Source organism: Pelophylax lessonae, assembly GCF_965119305.1.
Source record: "Pelophylax lessonae genome assembly, chromosome: 12".
NCBI classification, from domain to species: Eukaryota; Metazoa; Chordata; class Amphibia; order Anura; family Ranidae; genus Pelophylax; species Pelophylax lessonae.
The window spans coordinates 119040475-119061453 of NC_138779.1; the positions used below are offsets into that span (position 1 = coordinate 119040475).

A 20979-nucleotide genomic window follows, 5' to 3' on the forward strand; every position below is an offset into this window, starting at 1 on the left:
CTGATAGGTGGCACTAATAGGTGCCACTGATGGGCACTGATGAGACGGCACTGATGGGCAATGATAGGTGGCACTGGTGGGCACTGATTAGGTCTTAGGAAGTGAGTAGTTAATGGCACCCTAACGTACCTTTCTAATGTGCGTGCTTTCGTATAACAAAGTACCAGGCGTTTTGGTCCTGCGTGATTTTAAAAAAGGGTCACGCACTTCTCTTGTGCCATTTTAAAAAACAGGCTGCCCGAGACACGACACACAAAATCACACAAAACCACGCATATGCCATCACATACATGTAGAGAGGAACACAGCTTAATAAATAAAAGCATTGGCTTTACGAGCATATTAAGTTTCTTCCTATCCTAGAATCTGATTTGATGGCTATAAACATAAACACACATTTTCCAGGATCGACACATTTTTTCTTCTACTCCCTTTGGTCATTAAGAAAATTCTCAGCCTGCCTTCCTAGAAGTGACCACAAGGTGGCATCCTATGCCAATAAAAGCTCAGCTTCATCTTATGTAGCCACGCATTCATCATACTGTTCTGCAGTGCACCACCAGCTGAGTGCTAACTGGATAATAAATTGAAGGATTCTCTCTTTCCCTCACATTATGGGCAATCTTAAATTCCTAAAATGGACTCCACTGGAGGCACAGGTACCTTGGATGTCACCCTAAACTCCTCCAGCCAAGGCATGCAGTGGCACCAGGTGATGCTGGGTAAGTATGCCTTTTGCTGGAAGTCTGGCAGGTATGTTGGCACGTGATAATGAGGGTTTCTTTATTGTGCTTTATCATAGACAGGAAAGTTATACTGCCCCTAGGTGGATCATGGGAGGAAGGGCCTTGGCCAGTCAGTTCAGGAGAAGTCATCTGGCTGATGAGGTTCTCCTTCCACCTAGCCTGTTGCTTTGTTGGATTCATCCTTTCTGCTCCATCACATATCAGTGTGAGTCATCCTCCTGAAAGTTCCATCCAGCACTCAACATTCCCTATTCCCTTCTCCAGGAGGCTGGAGGTAATAAAAGGCTGCTGATCTCCTGGAAGTAGAACTGGCGATGTGATGAGCGCAACGGGATTGCTTAATGAGACAAAGAACAGCGCAGGGTGACCTGTAAGGTCCAATTAGTCATGGCTTCCTTTTCTTGTGACGGCTAGAACTGTTTAAAGGTGAAATGTGACGGGTTACTATGCACACTCCTACCGCCGCGCTCTATTACCAATGTATATACTTTGCCTTCCATATTTCATCCCTCCCCCTCTTCATAAAAATGCTAATGGAATTTAGCCGCTCTGTTTTTATGACATACCTTATTTTAGACTTTACTGGATCTCTGCGCTTCTCTATGCAATGCAGGTAGATCATGGCTGGTGGGAGGGACTGTACATAGCTTCCTGAAAATAGCAGACTGTCCTAGGTAATGCATGTGATGCTGAGCCTTCAAGACTGAAAGAACGAAAATCTATTGCAGCCTTTCCTAACCTTTTCAATATAGAGGAACCCCTGAAATTAATTTCTGGTCCCAGGGAAAAATCTACAACTCATGACACATTAGTGTGACAGTCAGTGGAAAGAATGCTCCTTACTCTTGTCATCATTGGGAAGAATTACCCCCCTTACAGATAGCTAAAAGGAACAATGGTGTCCATTGGGAACTTATCTGAGAGGCAGAAATTGCCCACCGCTCAAGGAACCCCTAATAACCTCAGGAGGAACCCTGGTTCAGAAACTCTGATCTAGGGAATGGAAGAGACATGCTAGTAACAGTCAGGCTGGGGAGGAAAGCACTGAATGATGCTGGATGTCCTCTAGCTAGGAAATGCATCAGGCTCTTTCTGGTTGCAGTTTCTGATGGAAAGTGAACCTACGCTTTCCAAAGTGAACATTGACTTTGATATTGTGCCTTTAGCATAGGGGTCTCCAAACTTTTGAAATATAGGGGAGACCCCCAAAAAAGGATAGGATTGTATAGGCCAGTGAGAGAAGAGTACACAATTGTATAATAAAATTGACAAGTTTATTTTGACATTTGAAAACAACACAATAATGCTATGAAATATAGCCAAATAAAGTCCCCATTAAAATAGCATGTGGGTATATAACCAGATCGAAAGCTCTATGGTCTTAGGGTCCTCCATGGACCATATGGTCAAAGGGCCAGTATACTGCCCTTTACACTTTAGGGGGGCCAGACTGTGGTCGGGGGGAGTAGAAGATGCCCCGTTGTCAGTGGGAGTAAACAATGCCATAAGCTTGGGGGTCAGTGGGAGTAAAGAAAAATGACATCATTGGTATCAGTGGGAGAATTAGGTCACCATCTCTGGTGTCAGTGGGAGGAATATTACCCAATTATTGGTGTCAGTTGGAGGAATAGTACCCCATTATTGGTGTCAGTGGGAGGATTAGTACCCCATTATCTCTGTCAGTGGGAGGAATAGTACCCCATTATTGGTGTCAGTGGGAGGAATAGTACCCCATTATCTGTGTCAGTGGGAGGAATAGTACCCAATTATTGGTGTCAGTGGGAGGAATAGTACCCCATTATCTGTGTCAGTGGGAGGAATAGTACCCGATTATTGGTGTCAGTGGGAGGAATAGTACCCCATTATTGGTGTCAGTGGGAGGATTAATACCCCATTATTGGTGTCAGTGCGAGGAATAGTACCCCAGTATTGATGTCAGTAGGATGAATAGTACCCAATTGAAGGTATCAGTGGGAGGAATAGTACCCCATTATTGGTGTCAGTGGGCAGAATAGTACTCTATCATTGGTGTTAGTTTGAAAGAATAGTACCCCATTTATGATGTCAGTAGAGGAATAGTAACCCATTGAAGGTATCAGTGGGAGGAATAGTACCCCATTATTGGTGTCAGTGGGAAGAATAGCACCCCATTGAAGGTATCAGTGGGAGGAATATCGCCCCACTATTGATGTCAGTGGGAGGAATATCGCGCCATTATTGATGTCAGTAGGAGGAATATCGCCCCATTATTGATGTCAGTGGGAGGAATATCGCCCCATTATTGGTATCAGTGGGAGGAATAGTACCCCATCATTGGTATCAGTGGGGGGAATAGTACCCCATTTATGGTGTCAGTAGGAGGAATAGTAACCAATTGAAGGTATCAGTGGGAGGAATAGTACCCCATCATTGGTGTCGGTAGGAGGAATTGTACCTCATTGAAGGTATCAGTGGGAGGAATAGTACCCCATCATTGGAGTCAGTGGGAGGAATATCGCCCCATTATTGATGTCAGTGGGAGGAATATCGCCCCATTATTGATGTCAGTGGGAGGAATATCGCCCCATTATTGATGTCAGTGGGAGGAGTATCGCCCCATTATTGGTGTCAGTGGGAGGAATATCGCCCCATTATTGATGTCAGTGGGAGGAATATCGCTTGGCTTGTATGAGTAAAAGAAACCTTTCCCCAAGGGCAAGATAAAGGGAAGCAAAAGGACACATCTGGCCCACGGGCCGCAGTTTAGAGAGCCCTGATTTAGCAGACAACCCCAGTGTCTAACTTACAGAGGTTCTAAAAAGAAAAAAAAGGCAACCACATTATTAACTGAAAACTGAATGTGTTGCCCTGATTTGTTTCTGTACAGAAAATGCTTACCCTGGTTTCAGTGCACACTGTGAGCTTCTCTCAGTGTGCAGTGAAATCCAAGTATGCATTTTCAGTAGAAGAGAGAAGCCTGTGCAACTGTGCTAGATTAACATAAGGGAAGTCTGGAGTTCAGCTTAAAAAAAGTGTTTGCTGATCTCTCCCTCCTGAGGACTAGGCGAGAATCTGACAAAGCTCTTGAAATGTGCAAACACTAGACAATTCTTGCAGAGTTCTTTCTCGCTGGTATTTAGCCAAATGAGAATAGCCAAATGTATCCCACATTACCTAGCTTCCTACTTCAGAGGGTGTAGAGATGAGGGCAACATGTATATGGTGGGAGCACACTGCTTGTGAATAACCAACCAGTGGTCCACAAGAAAATGTTTGTGGTCCCCAGGGGTTCTGCTGCAAATCAGCATTGTGGTGAATGTATACCACCCAATATTGTTTCCAGTGTTGTTCTCAATGTGTGCTTACAACCAATAATGTCAGCACGCATTGATACCTGATGCCTCCTATTTAGTTCTGGCGCCTTTGAACTCAGAGGGAGGCGCAGAGAGCGGGAGGAGAAGAAGGAGGGGTCGTCCAATGGCAGCGCTGATCATAGATTGTGGGAGGGAACACAGAGCTCAAGCACATGGCTGAATAAGGAGGTAAGATCTAATAATAAGTCTGTGTAGGGCAGCAGGGTGATCCAGGGGGAGAGGGGCAGAGGGCCAGAGCATTGTGTGTATAAGGCAGCAGGGTCATCCATGGGGAGAGGGGCAGAGGGACAGAGCATTGTGTGTATAAGGCAGCAGGGTCATCCAGGGGGAAAGGGGCAGAGGGCCAGAGCATTGTGTGTATGAGGCGGCAGGGTCATCCAGGGGGAGAGGGGCACAGGGCCAGAGAATTGTGTGTATAAGGCAGCAGGGTCATCCAGGGGGAGAGGGGCAGAGGGCCAGAGCGTTGTGTGTATAAGGCAGCAGGGTCATCCAGGGGGAGAGGGGCAGAGGGCCAGAGCATTGTGTGTATAAGGCAGCAGGGTCATCCAGGGGGAGAGGGGCAGAGAGTTGGAGCATTGTGGGTATAAGGCAGCAGGGTCATCCAGGGGGAGAGGGGCAGAGGGCCAGAGCATTGTGTGTATAAGGCAGCAGGGTCATCCAGGGGGAGAGGGGCAGAGGGCCAGAGCATTGTGTGTATAAGGCAGCAGGGTCATCCAGGGGGAGAGGGACAGAGGGCCAGAGCATTGTGTGTATAAGGCAGTGTGATCCAAGGGGAAGGGGGCAGAGAGTTGGAGCATTGTGTGTATAAGGCAGCAGTGTGATCCGGGGAGGGGGCAGAGAGTTGGAGCATTGTGTGTATAAGGCAGCAGTGTAATCCAGGGGGAGGGGGGGCAGAGGGCCAGAGCATTGTGTGTATAAGGCAGCAGGGTCATCCAGGGGGAGAGGGGCAGAGGGCCAGAGCATTGTGTGTATAAGGCAGTGTGATCCAAGGGGAAGGGGGCAGAGAGTTGGAACATTGTGTGTATAAGGCAGCAGTGTAATCCAGGGGGAGAGGGCCAGAGCATTGTGTGTATAAGGAAGCAGTGTGATCCAGGGGGAGAGGGGGCAGAGGGCCAGAGCATTGTGTGTATAAGGAAGCAGTGTGATCCATTGGGAGGGGGGCAGAGGGCCAGAGCATTGTGTGTATAAGGAAGCAGTGTGATCCAAGGGGAAGGGGGCAGAGAGTTGGAGCATTGTGTGTATAAGGCAGCAGTGTGATCTGGGGAGGGGGCAGAGAGCCTAATCACTGTGTGTATAAGGCAGTAGTGTAATCCAGGGGGAGGGGGGCAGAGGACCAGATCATTGTGTGTATAAGCCATGTAAATGGTCCACAGGATTCAAAATTGTGAGTTTAGTGGTCCGCGAGGTCTGAAAGGTTAGCGATCACTGGTCTATACAGTGATTAATTCAGTACTCCAAATAATGTTCATAAGAATCTTTGAAGTGCCCTGCACAGTCAGGTTGGAACAGGAAGGGGCCATTCGCAAACTGTTCCCACAAAGTTGAGAGCATGAAATTGTCAAAAATGTCTTGGTATGCTGACACCTTAAGACTTCTCTTCACTGGAACTAAAGGGGTCAAGCCCAACCCCTGAAAAACAAACCCACATCATAATCTCCCCTCCACCAAATGATTTGGACCAGTGCACAAAGCAAGGTCCATAAAGACATGGATGAGCAAGTCTGGGGTGGAGGAACTTGACTTCAACTTCAAATAGAACACTTTTGGAATGAATTAGAGACTGCGAGCCAGGCTTCTCGTCCAACATCAGTGCCTGACCTCACAAATGCGCTTCTGGAAGAATGGTCAGTCACCACTCTCTGCTCACTGGAGCGCTGGGCTGTGGAGGGGACAGGAGGAACGGCTGGCTCAGTGTCTCAGCGGCACACTGAGAGACTGATCCAGCTGCCGGTAAGGCATCTGGGTGGAACCCAACCTTAAAGTCTCTGTGACATCAGCTGACAGCAGATTTTAGCTCACTGTCAGCTGAATCTGGGTCACAGGAGTGCAAAAATAAGTGCATTGCTTTGACTCAGAAGAGAAGTGTGGCCAAAAGAGCTCTTTAAAATGAACTATCAGGTCTCAGGGGAACCTGGCTTTCAATTATTATATTTAGAGGCCACTGGACATTAGTGTGAACAGCGAGTTGAGGATATAAGCATACATAAAAGAATAATGAATGTGGCATATTTGGGGTGTTTGACACCCAGGGATGCTCTATACAACAAAATTATTTTCAGCAATACTAATGAAATAAAATGAATGCAGAACTTTTACCCGCACTGTATGGGCTAACTGCTCGTTTTGTCCATAAAGGATATACTTACCAGATCAACAGTGCTCCCCCATGCTCTGCGGTGGACTGTTCCTGCTGTCCTCAGGTCCAGAGCTGGTCTATAAGTGTGATGACGTCAGGAACAGACCATGCACTAGACCGTAAACATGGGGGGGTCGGCAGGGACCGGTCTTGTGTTTGGAGGATCAAAGGATTAGGTAAGTATATCTCTACTGCCCTCACCCCTAGACAAAATCTAGCAGTAAAAAAAACAAACAAAAACCCCTAGAATTCTTAATTAAGTTAAATGAAATGTATAATAAAAAAAATAATAAAAATGGCCAGAAAAGAAACACGAATCATAAAAATTGTAGTGTTACCCCATATCGGTGATCACTGGAAAAGTGCCCCCTTACACTGGTGGTCAGTAAAGTCTCCATTTACACTGATTTTCAGTGTAGTGTTCCCACATTGTTGGTTGATGAAGGGCTCTGTTACAATGTTGGTTAGTGGAGAAGGGTGCCCTTAGACTGGTGGTTGGTGGAGAAGAGGCCTATTACAGTGGTGGTCAGTAGAAAGAATATTCTTTACATAAGTGGTCAGTGAAGGGCTATGTTAGATTGGCGGTTAGTGGAGAAGGGTCCCCTTAGATTGGTGGTTGGTGGAGAGGGGTCATGTTAGAGTGGTGGTCATTGGGAAGAAGGATCCTTACGTTGGGGGTCAGTAGGAAGAGAACCCCCCTAAGACAGGCTAAAAAGATAATTGGTGTAATTTAAATTGGTCATTGCTCAGCAAATCCCTAGAAGCCTCTAAGGCAGTGATGGCGAACCTTGGCACCCCAGATGTTTTGGAACTACATTTCCCATGATGGTCAACTACACTGCAGAATGCATGGAAATGTAGTTCCAAAACATCTGGGGTGCCAAGGTTTGCCCTAACTGCTCTAAGGGAGCCCTAGGGTTTCAAGGAACCCTGGTTGGGAAAAGCTGGCCTAGAGCATTTGTTAAAACCTTTCCTTGTGGTTTAGCTAGATTGTCCCCCCAGTGCAGACACCGTTTAAACTACATTTAAAGTGCTCATTACCTGCTTACCAAATACTTGTAAAAAGCTGTTTGCATAGCATTTATCTAGAATTCTAATTGAGTTTCCATTGGGTTCTTGCTGCTTCTCTACAGAACGTGGCAGGTGTCATTGTTTAATCAAACTGCATATCTAAATTCTGTTGTGAGCACCTGTTGGGGTCCACGAATTTATAAAAATCAGACAAGTTTGCTTGGCATTCACGAAATAATTAGAGTCATCATATTGAACCTAGCAAGGAATATCAATCGGTTTTTAATATTTTTTGTAAGCTCTGAGCAGGGTCCCCCTGACCCTTGTGTCTTGAATTGCATTGTAACTGTACTGTCTCCTTTTATTTTGTAAAGTGCTGAGCAAGCTATATAAATGCTATTTCCCGTATTGGTTGTCTGAATCCATTCCTACAGCTAGGATGGTAAGACAGATGGTACCCAGGTCCCACTTCGATGGAAATGGATGCTTAAGCAGGGATTGTGGTGTAACACAGGGGTCTGAGTGGGAGGTGAGCGGCCATCTTTTTTTTTTCGGTGGAGGAAAGCACAAGCACTTTACTTGGAATTTTCTCCAGCACCTTGTCATTGAACTTTTATGCACATTTTTTGCTGATTTGCACATTATGGACTGTGATTTTTTTATGGGTAGATATTTGAACACAGTTTATTATTCATTTATTCATTACTTATATAATCACATATTGTATATAATCCTTTGCTGAGGTTTAAATTCACCGGTATGTTTAGACATTTTAATTTATTTCCCTTTGGTGCAGCACTGTTGTAGTTTGGAGTTTTGACATTGTATGCAGTGAAAGCATTACGTAGTGATTGCAGCCTTATTTCACATTTGTATTTGTAATTTTATTTCTATTTATATTTGAGTTGCACTGATTTTCACATTTTGTATACTGTTTAAGTAGGGATTGCCTGTAATGGCCAGTTGGTGCTGGACCCTGCAGATATGGAACCCTGTGCAGTTTTTTTACTGACCAAGGTGTTTCTAGTGGGGTGCTGTACAGGTCCAGGGCAATGAACCCCACAGGTGAGGGGGATCAAGTCCCTGAGGGTCCAGAGTGACAAAGCCAACCATGACGGGTAAAGGTTGGATCTTTTGGCCTGTTCCCAGGATCCTATGGTGAGAGATGGTGAGTGTCTCTGCAATGGCTGGGCCCCATTAAGGGGAGATCATATTTGGGGATGCCTAGAGTGTATTCCCAGTTTTTGCCACTAGGAGCAGTGGTGGTCATGTCTGTCTGTCTATTCCCTGTGCTGGTCCTGTAGCTGAGAGTGCATGAACTGGGATAATGTCAGTAGCTGGGTGCTACCTTTTATTTGTGATCTCTCTGTAAAAGAGCTGCAGGTGTCCCTTGGTGGAAAGCCACCAACCAAGGAAGCTGTAGGCCAGCAGGTAAATTGTAGATTCTACAGCCGCAGTTGACGTGTGCATGTAACGCGTGGGTGGGAGCACATCACGGGGGGGGGGGGGGGGGGCAGAGTCGGTTGCCGTCTTGCTAAAGGTTTTCAAGTCAGCGTCCTCCCAGGCATTTCTTAGCTACCAGGCAGCTGCAGCTGTTAACAAGGTACCTTCTGTAAGGGGCATAGAGCAAGCTTCTCCTTTCCTCTGGGGCAGGTGAATTCACAACTAGAGATGGGCTCTGGAAGCCGAGTGGTCCTCCAGGGAGGTTTATTGTGCACTGCTGTTGAGTAGGGGTTGTCGGGCTAGCACAGACCCTATTATACCTCAGCAAGCTTAGGATGTCTTCTAGAAAGCGGAGGAAGGAGGGAAGCACAACTGTGAAGGGTGTAGGGGTGTCCCCGCGAGGTTATGAGGATTCTGGCAATAGTCAGTGAGTTTGTGTTTCCCAAGAGACCTGGTGTAACAGGTGTGTCTGAGCCACTATGTCGGTCTGGTATTGTGGCCACTGCGGGGGGCATCAACCTCAGCTTATGTCACTAAAGGTTCCTTGGCAGTGGCTTTTGCTGGCCAGGAAGGAAAAATTGCTGGCATGCTCATACTCCATGGCACAAGGCAGTAAGAAGTGGAGGAAGAGTGGGTGGATATTGATGATAGGTAGAACTTGAAGAGGGTCAGATGGTGGTATACACTTCCGAGGATTCTGAGCCTGAAGTGGTTCAGGGGCTGTCTGTCTCTCAGGCTCAAAGGGTGTTAGTGCAATACTTTTGAGATATTTCGATCTGATTTCAGGTTACCTCCTGGTGATTCCTCGTCAGGTAAGTATTCCTCTTTGTTGTCTTATGCCCGCCTCAGAGTTCACAAGCTTTTCCCATGCATCCTTTCTTGGAAGAAATGTTGTATGCTAAATAAGATAATCCAGATAGGGTGTTTGTGCTGACAAAAAGGTTTTCTCAACTTTATGGAGGAAATTTTTTTAAAAAGTGGAGCATGCCCACAGTGGACACATCAGTGTCTTGTCTCAATATGAATCTGACTTGTCTGATTGATAATGTCCAAGTCTTCAAAGACCCAGCTAGCAAAAGACTGGAGACGCTGTTAAAAGCTTCCTTTAGCTTGGCGGGCTCTGCTAGGCAACTTGCAGTGGCAACCATTGCTGTCTGCCAAAGTCTTAAGTACATTATTAAAAGAGAAGCTCTGCTTTTCTTTTTCTTTCAAAAATTATACTTTTCTAGGTGGATGCAGCATTGGTCTGATGCTGCATCTGTCCCCCACCTGCTCTAAAGGCCCGTACACACGTACCGATCGTCGGCATACAAACGTCGGCGGACGAAAGATCTGCCGATTGTACGCGTGTTAGTATGGTGCCTCCGACAGATGTCTGCGCACAATCCGCGGACAAAAGTCTTTCGTGCAAACATGAAAATTTTTGTCTGCGGACACCAGAACGGACGATTGTTCGCCTGTCAGTACAGAATTCGGCCCACAGACCGCAGATTTGCAAGACTGGGCATGCTCAGAAAATTAAAAACACAGGGAAAGTTAACCATTACATGACATCACTTCTGCAGTCAGCTGAAGTCTGCAGACAAAATTCTTGTGCTGTCCTTGTGCTGTCTTTGCACTTTTCAACAGACACCGACATCCCGGGGAGAAAAGACGAACATTTGTATGCCGACGATCGGTACATGTGTACGGGGCTTAAGACTAAAAATCAAGCAATCAAAGACTGCTGATCGCTCTGTTCTCAAAGCTCTGTGAGCAGAGAGCTGGTGACTCTCAGCCACAGGCTCTCTGCTCTGCCCCCACCCCCCTGCTCTCAATGGAGCGCTGGACTGTGGAGGGGGCTGGAGTGACTGGCTCAGGCTCTCAGCTGCTCACTGAGAGACTGAGCCAGGTGGCAGTCCAGGGTTGTGGTCAGATCCCGACTTTATTGTCGCGATCTTGCCCCAGCCTGGATCGGCACTGTGGTGTCAGCCAACAGCAGGTTTTGGCTGTACTTCTCCTTTAAGTGGTTGGTAAAAAAGAACCCATGCTGAGGCAGACACTAGTGAGGCATTATTAAAATGGCTCAGGGGCCCTGTGCTTTGCGCTAGATGCCCCGAAGGACTCTACCGAACAGAATTCTTATTTTGCACCAGTGTATTTTCACATGTGTAGGGTTCTGTGGCTAAAAAGCTGGTCTCATGAGCTGCCCTGTAAGAAATTACTGGCATGGTTTTTCTTTTATGCCTGTTCGGTGTTGACTGTTCTATTATATAATGAGCTTGGTAACCCCCTTGTGATAATAATAAAGTAAAAAAAATTATAATTAAAAATAAATGTAAAGCTTCCTTGTCACCCCTGCACACACCTTATATAAAAGGTTTATTGTAGGGTGAGCATGCGTATATAAACATCAATTGCGCCACACATGTGAAGTATCATTGTAAACTTCAGAGTGAAAGTTATAATTCTAGGGCCATAGCTCTAATAGTTATAAATCTAGGGCAACATTTTAAGACTTGATATGTTTGGCATCTTTTTACTTGATGCAACCCCATATTTTAAATTTTAATTTAAAAACTGGGTATAATATTGTGTTTGTTTGCATTAAAATTCATTTTAGTGTATTTTTTCCTGAAAATATGCATTTGATAAATAACTACGCAAATATCGTGCAACATTAAAAGTTGCAACTACCACAGTTTTTGGGTGATTTACAGTAATTCCCAGAAAAAAAAAAAGAATAAATAAATAAATAAAATATATAAAAATATTCCCCCGGTAGGCAAGTGGATAAAAAAGAAATGATAAAATGTAAAATTATTATGATATAACAATTGATTAAATAAACAAAATCATAGCTTGATACTCAATGGTATTCACAGATACAATCTTGGCAGAGTTCCTTGGGCTCACGGTAGAAAAGGATCCTGATTTTAAATTTTTTTATTGGTAAACAATCTGTTATTTCATAGTATTAGAGAATTTGATTACTATAACGGGTTAACCGAATAAAAGGTTTGACTATTACTGGTGTAATACAGTGCATCCGGAAAGTATTCACAGCGCTTCACTTTTTCCACATTTTTTTATGTTACAGCCTTTTATGTTACAAAATGGAATAAGTTCATTATTTTCCTCGAAGTTCTACAAACAGTACCCCATAATGACAACATGAAAGAAGTGTGTTTGAAATCTTTGCAAATTTATTAAAAGTTAAAAAAGGAAAATAATCATGAACATAAGTAGTCACAGTCTTTGCCATGACACTCAAAATTGAGCTCAGGTGTATCCTGTTTCCACTGATCATCCTTGAGATGTTTTTACAACTTGACTGGAGTCCACCTGTAGTAAATTCAATTGATTGGACATGATTTGGGAAGGCACACTCCTGTCTATATAACGTCCCACAGTTAGCAGTGTCAGAGCACAAACCAAGCCAAGTCCAAGGAATTGTCCGTAGACCTCCGAGATAGGATTGTGTCAAGGCACAGATCTGGGGAAGGGTACAGAAATGTTTTTTGCCGCATTGAAGGTCTCAATGAGCTCAGTGGCCTCCATCATCTGTAAATGGAAGAAGTTTGGAACCACCAGAACTCTTCCTAGGGGAAGGAACATGACAGCCCATCTGGAGTTTGCCAAAAGCACCCGAAGGACTCTAAGACCATGAAAAACAAAATTCTCTGGTCTGATTAAAAAAAGATTGAACTCTTTGGCCTGATGAGTGATGACAATCTTCATGTCTAGAGGAAACCAGGCACCACTCATTCCTTGGACAATACGATCCCTACAGTGAAGCATGGCGGTGTCAGCATCATGCTGTGGGGAAGTTTTTCAGCAGCAGGAACTGGGACACTTGTCAGGATCGAGGGAAAGATTAATGCAGCAATGTGTAGACCTTGATGAATACCTGCTCCAGAGCGTTCTGGACCTCAGAATGGGGTGAAGGTTCATCTTCCAACAGGACAATGACCCTAAGCACACAGCCAAGATAACAAAGGAGTGGCTAGGGGACAATTCTGTTAATGTCCTTGAGTGGCCGAGCCAAAGCCCGGACTTGAAGATGCTTAAACATCTCTGGAGAGATCTGAAAATGACTGTGCATCGATGCTCCCTTTCCAACCTGATGGAGCTTGAGAGGTTCTGCAAAGAAGAATGGGAGAAACTGCCTAAAATATAGGTGTGCCAAGCTTTTAGCATCATACTCAAAAAGATTTGAGGCTGTAATTGGTGCCAAAGGTGCTTCAACAAAGTATTGAGCAAAGGCTGCAAATACTTATGTACGTACATGGAATGTTTTTCATTTTTTATTTTTAATAAATTTGAAAAGATTTCAAACAAACGTCCTTCACATTGTCATTATGGGGTATTGTCTGTAGAATTTTGAGGAAAATAACAAATTTAATCCATTTTGGAATAAGGCTGTAACATAACAAAATGTGGAAAAAGTGAAGCACTGTGAATACTTTCCGGATGCACTGTAGTTTAGCAGATAGAAATTTAAACACAGAAATAAAACCAAATTGAATCCCAACATGATCACAACTGTACGTAACAGCGGATTATAACTACAAGTAAAATAACAACACTGACAGTAGAATACACACTTGAAATAAACAGAGCTTAGGCAGATTAAAGTGGAGGACTATTTCTACTACAAAGTAGCAGCTTTAGTCTTATAGTCTATATTTATACGTTCTAGTAAATGTTGTTTTCCATTCGAATGGAGGCAGCTGTGTTGGAATAGAACACAGACACTGACTTGAACGCCCATAGACATGAACCCTCAGGACTCATGCACACGCATTTGCCCTTACAGCGCAAACAACAGTTTTATATCCGTACCCAGAAGTCACAGTTGGTGTATACAGAGCGCTGCCAGCAGCCTGTCAAAATCAATGACAAGCTGAAATATGCAGCCGTTGTATACACATCCGAGTAGTACTTGCAGGCAGGGCCATATGCAATCAGGACATATACCCGAATGCAAAAAGTCCATGCTAGAGGCATATGCCTCTACATGCAGCAACGCTAGATTTTTACACTGTAGGGCAAATGCATGTCTGTGTGTTTTGTTTTCTTTGATTCATACTTAGGTGGATGCAGCATCAGTCCAAAGCTGCATCTGTCCCCCGGCGCCTCTACACTGTGAGCCGAGCGATCAAACACTGCCAATCATCTGTTTTTTTGAACGGATGAAAGCCCTATTTTTCATCCGTTAAAAAAACGGATCGGATGAAAAACAGATGAAAAATGGATGGCAATGGATGAAAAACCGATGACAACAGATGAAAAACGGATGATAAAAAATGAAAAACAGATGAAAACTGATAATAAAGGACGAAAAACAGATGAAAAACTGGTGATAAAGGATGAAAAACTCATGTTGACTGAAAAAAAAAAAAAACTGTTGGCAAAAAGATGTGACTGAACTGATGAAATGAACGGAAAGGGGTCTAATATATATTCAACAATAATTAGGAATCCATTAGGCCCCTTTAACACATACGGACCGTTCATTTCATCAGTTCAGTTATGTTATTTTGTCATCAATTTGTTTCATTCAACATCAGTTTTTCATCCTTTGTCATTCGTCTTTTATCCTTTGTCATCCGTTTTTCATCCATTTTTCATCCTTTATCATCAGTTTTTTTTATCCATTTTTCATCCTTTATCATCAGTTCTTTATCCATTTTACTTCTTTTATCATCAGTTTTCTATTCATTTTTCATCCTTTATCATTAATTTTTTATACATTTTTTATCTTTTATCATCAATTTTATATCAATTTTTCATCCTTTATCATCAATTTTTTATCAATTTTTCATCTATCATCAGTTTTCTATACATTTTTCATCCTTAATCATTAATTTTTTTATCTATTTTTCATCTTTTATCATCAATTTTGTATCCATTTTTCATCTTTTATCATCAGTTTTTCATCCATTTTTCATCCTTTATCATCAGTTTTTCATCCATTTTTCATCCTTTATTATCAGTTCTTTATCCATTTTTCATCCTTTATCATCAGTTTTCTCTCCATTTTTCATCCTTTATCATCAATTTTTTAGCAATTTTTCATCTTTTATCATCAGTTTTCTATCAATTTTTAATCTTTTGTCATCAGTTTTTCATCCTTTTTTCATCCTTTATCATTCATTTTTTATCCATTTTTCATCCTTTATCATCAGTTCTTTAACCATTTTCATCTTTTATCATCAGTTTTTCAATCCTTTGTCATCAGTTTTTCATGTTGTCATCCGTTTTTCATCAAAAAAACGGATGCTGATGGAATCAGATGAAAACAGATGTAAATGAATGATCATCCATTTACATCCGTTTTTCATCCGTCAACGGATGGATAAAAAAAACGGACGAACGGTCCATATGTGTGAAAGGGGTCTTAAGCCATCAGTTAGCAATGAAGACAACAAAGACGTCTTGAGCTCATTATTCACAAGGCTAGGATATGGCTAAACAGCAAGCTCATCCCCCAAATCCCAACACATTGTCAGTGGCATCCAATAATTAACCTATTACATTTTTTTTTTACAATGGTATATATTCAAATTCACGATTACCACCCCTTCTAGTTTTTTGTCCCGCATTTAAGACCCATCTAAGACCATAAATTTAAACTGGGACACCGTGTCCCAGTTGAAATTTATGGTATTTATTGTGGTATACCATGGTAAAAAATGTTGTTACTAGTAATAGGTTAATTATTGGATGCCACTGACTGTGTTAGGACTTGGCGGATTGACTCGCTATGTTTATCCATATCCTAGCTTTGTGAATAATGAACTCAAGATGTCTTTGTTGTGTTAATTTCTAATTAATGGTTGATTGTATTCCTAATTATTGTTGAATATATATGTGTGTGTATACCTAACATAACTTAGATGTATATCTCTCTGAAGAAGGGTATTATCATGTCAGCCCAAAACTGTCATGCGAAATACATCTCATTAATATGTATTTTATGGATCTCTTCCAATAAAACTTATGTGCACCAATCCCTGTGGACTGTTTCTATATTTATATACAGTATATACAGTATATATATATATATTTTTAATTGCAAACATGTTGTACTTACTTGCTCCATGCAATGGTGTTGCACAGAGCGGCCCAGAACCGCCTCTTCTGGGGTCCCCCACTGGTGCTCTCAGCTCCTCCTCTTGTCATTGTGCCTCCATAGGAAGCCGCTTCCTATGGGGACACACTTGGGGCTTGCTCCCAAGCCGGGCTGTGTGCATCTATTCACACACAACCTGGCTTGGCCTCACCCCTTGACCCCTTCTCACAGCATTTGCTTGACAGCAGTGGGAGCCAGTAGACTCTACAATATAGCAAAATATGCATAATTGTAATGTATTGGAGTGGTCCGAGATGAGCGGCATATTTCCAGGAAAGGTATAGCTCCCCTGAAGCTGCCTCTGGGAGCTAATCACATGACCGATTCAGCAGATCCTGTAAATAGGTAATTATTGGCATTTTCCTTCTACAGGGTAGTTAGTATAGGAGTTAGAAGGAGATAGGAGCTGGTTTGGCTCCACCCAAAAAGGGAAGTTCTGCTTTAAGCATTCCTCCCCCCTCTCTTATGCCACATTTGGCATGTCATTTTTTTTGAGGGGGGAGCGGGTACCTTGTTTTTACAGGTACCTGCTTTCACTTCTGGTCAGGATGCCTAGGCAATCCGAGCAGAAGTTCTCCTCTCCCCCTCCCTCCCTGGAATCTTCACAAGTCCCAGAAGATTTCCTGACCATTGAGGAGGCGTAGTGTGACTCGCAAGCTTTCACAGCCGTGTGCCCACACTTGTAATGCCAGCACCAGGGAGAAGAGAGGGAGGGAGCCAGGGGTTCGGACGGGCACATTGCTGGATCCTGGGACAGGTGAGCGTGTGTTTACTAAAATTCAACAGCTACACCTTTTGTAGCTACTGACTTTAAATAAACACAAAAACGACTGGAACTCTGCGTTTAGCTTAAGTGATACTAAAGTCTAATTTTTTTTAAAATAACAAGCATGTCATACTTACCTGCTATGTGCAGTTGGTTTTGCACAGAGTGGCCCAGATCTTCCTCTTCTCGGGCCCCTCTCTCCTGTTGAATGCCCCCCACAGCAAGCAGCTTGCTATGGGGACACCCGAGCCGAGGCACAGCTCCCTGTGTCCATTCAGACAATGAGCCGCGGCGGCCCCCCCTTTTTTCTCCTCATCGGCTGACTGACTTTGATTGACAGCAGCAGGAGCCAATGGTGCTCACGCACATGCGTGGGGAGCCTCCATTTTTGGCACAGAATTCTGAAGGAATGTCCTGGGTGGCCGTTCCTTTAGAATGCATGTGCCAATGAGGTCATCGGCTGCATATATAGTAAATATCTCCTAAACGGTGCATTTGTAACTATATGTAAGCCTTATTATAGGCTTACCAATAGATACGAGTATAAGATTAAAGTTTACAACCACTTTAAATATACTAAATGTATGTATCTGCATGACTGTGATGTGAGAGGACTGGTGTTTATGGTTTAGGACATTACAGAATATGATGGCACTACATAAATGGGTATAATAAAAATGGATTTCCGCTTTCCTGGAAATCCCCTTTAAAGTGACGGTCTCAGCAGAATAAGGAAAATCCAGCAGTCGAGGTTATCTAATTACTTTCCCACTCTTGCAGTTTAGAGTTGATGTATGTGAGACAAGGCTTGATCTGTAGCTCCAACTAGACTATTCATTATGAAGAGTGAAAGCTAATTAAAATGCTAACCAAACATCATTTTTTTGAGAGATTACCAAAGGATTTTAAAAATATTAGCAGTCTGTCACAGTATGGGCAGAAACCACAAGTAGACTTCCTTGGAGATTGCATTAAAAGAACTCTATAGTCACAGTATGGGCAGACTTAATAGAAACCACAAGTAGACTTCCTTGGAGATTGCATTAAAAGAACTCTATAGCAAAAAGAAGAGAGAAAATCCTTGTAGCTTTCTTAATATTGACATAATAAAATCCCACCTAGACATCTGTTTATTGTATAGATATTCATTTAGTTCTCCTCCAACATTTTTACTGTAGCAGCCCACTTTCGTAACTTCACGGCTGTGGTAAAACAATTACAATGCATCTATTCTGTTTAATTATTTAGAATGTAGGAGAAAATAATCCGTTCAGCAAAGGACGTTGATAGTGCTCCATGCCTAGATACAAACACACCCTAAAACAGCCCTCCTGCCCAATCCTTTACAGGGAAAAGGTAAAAATCAAGTCCACTTAAAGCCATTTTTGCAGTGCATTAACGCATGATAGTTAAAATAGAACTAAAACCAAAACTTTTTTTTTAATTTTTACAATAAAGAATGGTTATAACCCCTGTCAGTTTCTTTGTCATCTGTGTCCCCATTGAGGAGATTTCCCTTCACTTCCTGTCCCATAGCCAAAAAAGGAAATCCCTCCAAAGCATCACATGCCTGACGAAGGGGTCCTGCTGGGCTTCGAAACGTTGTACCTTTTAAATTGTGATGTAATCATTCTTCAATATAACTTTTGGGTGATGATTGAAGATCCGTGGTGTGCTGTCAGATATGTACACTGATGTGTGATGTGTACAGTCTCCAGCTGGCTTCTGCTGCGGGACCCACTACCTTTTAGCCATTTACAGGAACATCCATAAAAACCCAAGTTCTCACTTAGTTAGGGACCATAGGTGTGCTGCTCTCCTCAAGTTGGGGAACTCCAAAATACTGCAAACAAACAAAAAAGGAGGAGCTCTGAGGAAGGGAGCTTGTCTCCCAAAATGCGTTAGCAGTGCAAGCAAGGGACGTGTCCTCCTCCACATAAGGATCCAAGCATAGGGACGTGTCCTACCCCAATAGGAGTCGATATGTGATATGCAATTTTATTCTTCATGTTTTGTGAGTATGTATTTGGCTTTTCAATAAAATTTTGTAAAGGTGTCAAAAGGTAATGCACTAGGCATTTACAGGAACATGTGCAATGTAAATATTGATGTGATAGGGGACTGCAGGGTAGCCTTTTGCCTACTGACTATGGGCCCTGGCATTTTAGGGGGCTCTATTCTTGGGAGGTGTGTGCCTGGGAGACCTCTAGAGTAGTTTTACTTCGGATTCAAGTTCATGTCTTCCTGAAACACACTGACTCTGGGAACCTAGGACCTGGATACAGATTTGGGGCCTCTGTGCCCAAATCAGCAATGACTGATTCACCCCCCCTCCTAGACTGTGAAATTTAGAGTGGATGTTAATATATTCAGCTCAAAACAACCTGATGCTGGGGTCTCCTGCTATAATCTGTTTACTAAGGTGTCTTTCTCCCATAGTATAATTTCCCTATTGTGTGCCTCCTAGGTGTGAAGTCTGATTGTTAATTGAGTCACCTATTGTTTCTGTCTGCCTGCTAATTCGAGATTTGGACAGCCCTAGGTCTTCTTACTGGGGAACTGGTGTCGAACAGTCTGCATGCGCACTGAGTCACCATGACTTGTCTAGGTGACTAGTTAGCTTACTGTTTAAATAGTTTGTTTATGTTTATGTTGGCTGTTCCTTAGCTATGCTATTTATCTTACTATTTAATGTGAGCAAGCTCTTATCTGATTTTGTGTGGTATATATTCAGTGTGAGTGTACAATAAAGCGAGTTCTAGTTTGCACCTAAGCTAGTGTTGTCTAGTCCTTGGGTGAAATATTCCGCTATAATACCTGGTTCCTGGTTCCAGATTGTAGGAAGCTGTGTACTGACGGAAGCACCGGACGGTCTGTCACAATACTTATTTCCTGTATAGATCACATCATGCGCCAAAATCCCAACTTTTATTTTAAATTAGGTTAGGCACATTGCATTGCTTTGACATGCATTGTCGTGCATTTTTATGTTTAGTGTTGTGTATAAATGCAGACATGCTGCATTTATATCCAACACTCGGCAATACATCTGTATAGTATGAATAGCAAACATAGAAAACAATTGTTTTTATGTGTCTTTGAATTGAGTCTGTGCCGGTCAGTGCAGTTGAATGCACATGGTGTGAAGGAGCCATAAGTATAACTGTGTAGTATCACATCTTCGTGTCTGATCATTCACATTGTACAATTAAGCTGCACAGCAAGGACTTTCTGTTGTGCCAAAAGAGTCCGAGAAACATGGATAAATGGAAACCTTTGAAAGAAATACATAAAATCCAATTAACTGCCACCAGCAACAACTTTTTTGATTCTTTGAAGAAACAGCTTGAACAAACCAGCCTCATTAGCCGTTAAAAAGAACCAACAACCAAGACTAAGTTCACACCTCTGTGTTTTGGGAACGCACACAAAATCATGCTCTTTCCCTCAATACACAGAAATGTGCTGCCCTTTTGCTAAAGCGCGGCAGTGTCATTAACTCCTAATAGAACCTCCACGCATCTGCGAATTTGCATTTGCATGTGTTTTGGTGTGGCTTGATTTCTCAAAAGGGTCAGAGACTTCTTTTGAGCATTTCTCGCACATTTGGCAACCCATTAAAATAAGTGGGCTGCCCTACACGTGGTGTACGGAGGACCACATGATGGTTTTGAATGGAGCCTAACTCCTAAATGTGATATGCACCAATTTCTGTAGGTTGAGGTAAATGGCCATTTATTGAAAGAAAAGTATTCACAATAGTGATACCTCTAGCGCTTGCTGTTCCCTAGTGGAAATACATATACTCAAATATGTGCTAAAAATTCATAGTGGAAAATAAATATTCAATATAAATAAATCACTTCAAAATTAATAATAAAGAATTAATAATAAAAAAAATATTCCATCCAATGTATAGTGATAAATCAATCAACCTTTAAAATAGTATATAAAGTCCAATTTCGATATATGTGCTAAAGTGCTGGTGCTTCTTCTAATAACTTGGTGCTTCCTTTCCCGTGATAAATAAATAGATTGCCCACTCACCAGATGCTGTGGGTCCTATATGTCTTATGACATTAGAACCAATCGTGCTTCGATAGGAAAAACCTTTCCAGGTTCGGATTTCCTCTCTCTGGATATGGACAGGCGCTGCGGTTAATCTTCCACCATGGAATGAGTCTCCT

General features: G+C 42.8%; 1 protein-coding gene across 1 annotated transcript in view; it reads left to right on the plus strand.

Annotated features, from left to right (window-relative positions):
- Positions 1-532: 532 nt before the first annotated feature.
- The window catches only part of LOC309567792 (germ cell-specific gene 1-like protein), a 129748-nt gene continuing 109301 nt past the window's right edge, over positions 533-20979 (plus strand). Inside the window, exon 1 of the mRNA XM_082273241.1 lies at positions 533-722. The gene's annotated coding sequence lies outside the window, so the exon portion shown is untranslated. The remainder of the gene's footprint in view (positions 723-20979) is intronic.